Genomic DNA, 3,627 nt, shown 5'->3' on the forward strand with positions numbered 1-3,627 from the left:
TCTCTTCCTTCATGCTGAGGGATGCCAAGGGAAGTATAAACAAAATTTGTCTATAATAATGAAGTTAGAGAATGACAGGACTGATATATTTCTTTATAGGATAGTAGGGATGACATCTATGTTATGATGGCTTTTAAGTTGAGAGCCTAATGAAGTAAAGGGGAAAGCCTATCAGTATTAAAACCATTCTGGGCAAATACAAAAGTTCTGAATCTGGAGTTCAATGGAAAAGGAGTTATCAAAGGAGACAGAGTTTGAAGAGAAACATCATCTTTTAAGGCCAGATGATAGAGATTTCCAGTAAAGAATACCTAGAGTGCTAGGGGAAAATGCACACTCCATTAGTGAATTTTTCTGAGGTAGAGGAACCCCCAGGTCTATACTTCAAAAATGTTTCCAAAGGGATCTTCCTGACACAGGAATTGTACCAGGGTCTCCTGCATTGCAGGCAGATTCTTTACCAGCTGAGCTACCAGGGAAGCCTGGATTATGATATAATGTATAATAAATTAAATTTTTAATGTAATGGAAAGACTTTGTAGGAGAGTAGCTCTCAAACTCAGACAAGCATCAGAGTTCCCTACTGGACTGATTAAAATATATTGCTAAGCTTCATCTTCAGATTTTTCTGATTCAGTAATTTTGGGAGTTGGGCCTGAGAATTTGCATTTTTAACAAGTTCCCAGGTGATGCCAATACTTCTGGTGCTGGGATCATATTTTGAAAGCCACTGAAAAATGTTGAGCTAAACCAGGCCCAGGATCTAGAGCTGGTGGTGTCTGAAGGTGTGTCTCATGCGGAATTGGGTGGTATGGAGTAGCAGATGCTGGTGGGGGTGGCTGGGAGAAGGAGGAGGCAGTGGTGGCAAATCACTTATAAATGGTGACAAAGCAGGATCAGAGGCCTAAATTCCAGGAGTGTGAAAGAGTGTTGTGCTTTCATGGGCCTCTTCTTTATTTTATTCTATTTTTGGGGGGAGGGTAGGGGGCTTTTCTTTATGAACCAAATTGTGTGAAGGTGGCCATAAAGGATAAACAAGTGAAATACATTACAGTGGTTGGAATAAAAATTGGGATGAATGGGTTCCAAAGGAGGGTACTCAAATACATGGGCACCAATCTGCAGAAACAATGAGAACTTCAAAAAGCCAATCAGGAGCAGTATGCAGAGTGGAAGACCAAGAGGGGCTGCCCCTGGAAAGAAGACCTCTGGTCTGCAACAGAAAAATGTTGAAGTGAAAACAAAAAAGAACAAACACAAAACACCTGGAGATAGAGAAGGTACCAGTGAGACACCTCAGTCTCCTCAGGAGAAAAGAGCCCAAGTAGCTACTACTGCTGAAAATGAGGAAACATTCACAAACAGAGTTGAAGTTAAAGTAAAGGTTCCTGAAGAACTAAAACTATGGGTTTTTGATGACTGGGACTTAATTACCTGGCAAAAACAGCTCTTTTATCTTTCTGCCAACAAGAATGTGGATTCCATTCTAGAGGATTATGCAAATTATAGGAATCTCAAGGAAACACAAATAGTAAGGAGGGTGCTGTTTAATGGGCTGCAATCCATGGGGTCACACAGAGTTGGACACGACTGAAGCGACTTAGCAGCAACAGCAGTAGAAAGGAAAAGGAATACTTCACTGTAAAGCTGGGCACTCAGCCTCTCTACAAATTTGAGAGATTTCAGTACTCTGAAATCCTTGCAGACCTCTCTAATGCACCCACGTCCCAGGTGTATGGAGCGCCACATTTGTTCAGACCATTTGCACAAATTGGAGCAATGTTGGCCTATATGCCTCTGGATGAGAAAAGTCTTGCTTTATTACTGAACTATCTTCATGATTTGCTAAAATATCTGGCAAGAACGTTACAACTTTGTTTAGTGCCAGCACTTATGAAGTGTCTTCTCCGGAGTACCATCAGAAAGCTGAGTGAGGCACTTATACTCACTTTATACTCACTTATGTTTGGATCTCTGTAAACTCGTTTTTTTTGTTTTTTGTTTTAGTCTTTCTCTTCTATGAATGATGTACTTTGGAAATGTTAGTATATAACAGGATTATTGGATATCTGTTTGATTTCAAAGAGAGAAAATAAAAGGAGTTAGAGCTACCTTTTCTTTTTTTCATTTCAAAGTTGCTACTAGAGTATTCAATGATAGCCAATAGAGAGACATACTGTAGAGTGTTTCATTGCTTAATTGACAAAGCTGCTTTTGAATGCTTGTGGTTCTAGTCCTTTGATACTACACACTTTTATAACATGCGTTAATGCTCTATGACAAAATGCTCTGATTCTTAGTGCCAAAAGTTCAGTTCAGCTGAACACACATATCCATTTTCTATCCCCACCCCCCACTTTTTTTTTTTAACATTCTTAGTTGTTTATTCTTTTAAATTGTTGCAATAACCTTTGATGCCATTATAATAAAAGGAAAATACTGGATTCCATTTAGTGCCACTTTGAGATTTGGTCAGGTAGGTGATGTATTCTTAATTTCAGGTTGTCTTTTTAGCTTTTTTGGTATTGTAGAACAAATGAATTAAAGCATGTATAATTGACTTTTGCTAAGGTTTCATCTATTTTAACCATACTATAAGATTTGGGGTACAAAGTAACCTTAGATTTATGCCAGTAACTAGTTCAGTGACTTGGCATTTTATGCTGAATAAAATTAAGATTTTTTATTTTATTTTATTTTTCCTATTTTTTTTAATTTTTAAATTTTATTTGATTTTTTAAAAATTTTTAATTATTATATATATATATTTAATTTTATTCTATTTTTAAACTTTACAATATTGTATTGGTTTTGCCAAATATCGAAATGAATCCGCCACAGGTATACATGTGTTCCCCCTCCTGAACCCTCCTCCATTTTCTATCCCCGCCCCCCACTTTTTTAATGGTGCTTACTTCAAAACCCCATCCTTTACAAGTCATCCTTGTTGTTCATTAGGCATTTTATCTTTGCTTGGATTGTTGAAGGATGGTCACTTGTTTCATAGCTTTTGCATTTTATTACATTTTAACATGATAAATACATTGCACTATAGCTAAAGTTTTCTGGAAAAGCTACTGTTTTATAAACCATTTTTCAGATCGTCAGTAAATTTTTTCTTTAAATGTCTAAAAAAAGAAAAATGTTAAGCTATATAACAAAGACCAGTTTATAATTTCAAAGGGTCCAAAGGTTGATTCATGGGTAATTAAGACCAAGAGGTACAAGGGCAATTTCTGGCAAGAATAGACTTCTAATCATCCAAGTTGTAAGACATTGATTTTTTTTTTTTTAAAGCTAAAAAAACTGGCAGTGAGGCTGCAGTGTATATAGTGAAAGGAAGGTGGTCAGAGAACTCAAATTCTTATTGAAGAGAGATGCAGACTGAGCAAGATCCTCCAGGTCCTTCTGGCCATGGTTGTCAAAAAGTTAAAATTTAAGGATGTATTGGAAGGCTTTAAAGGAAAAAACATCATCATCAGAATTATTTTAAATATTTGAGGGAATGCTGAACTGACAGGAAACTCGAACATTAAAGAAGATAAAAGACAGGAAACATGTTGATTTCAAAATTATAGTGATCTGTTTCATGTGTCCCTGTACTAATAAGTGTTAATACTGAAAATG

At 36.5% G+C, this 3,627-nt stretch overlaps 1 pseudogene; it reads left to right on the forward strand.

The window, feature by feature from the left end:
- Positions 1-815: 815 nt before the first annotated feature.
- Positions 816-1,934, forward strand: LOC782622 (mortality factor 4-like protein 1; annotated as a pseudogene).
- The last annotated feature ends 1,693 nt before the right edge of the window (positions 1,935-3,627 follow it).

The sequence above is a fragment of the Bos taurus genome, chromosome 1 (assembly GCF_002263795.3).
Source record: "Bos taurus isolate L1 Dominette 01449 registration number 42190680 breed Hereford chromosome 1, ARS-UCD2.0, whole genome shotgun sequence".
Lineage (NCBI taxonomy): Eukaryota > Metazoa > Chordata > Mammalia > Artiodactyla > Bovidae > Bos > Bos taurus.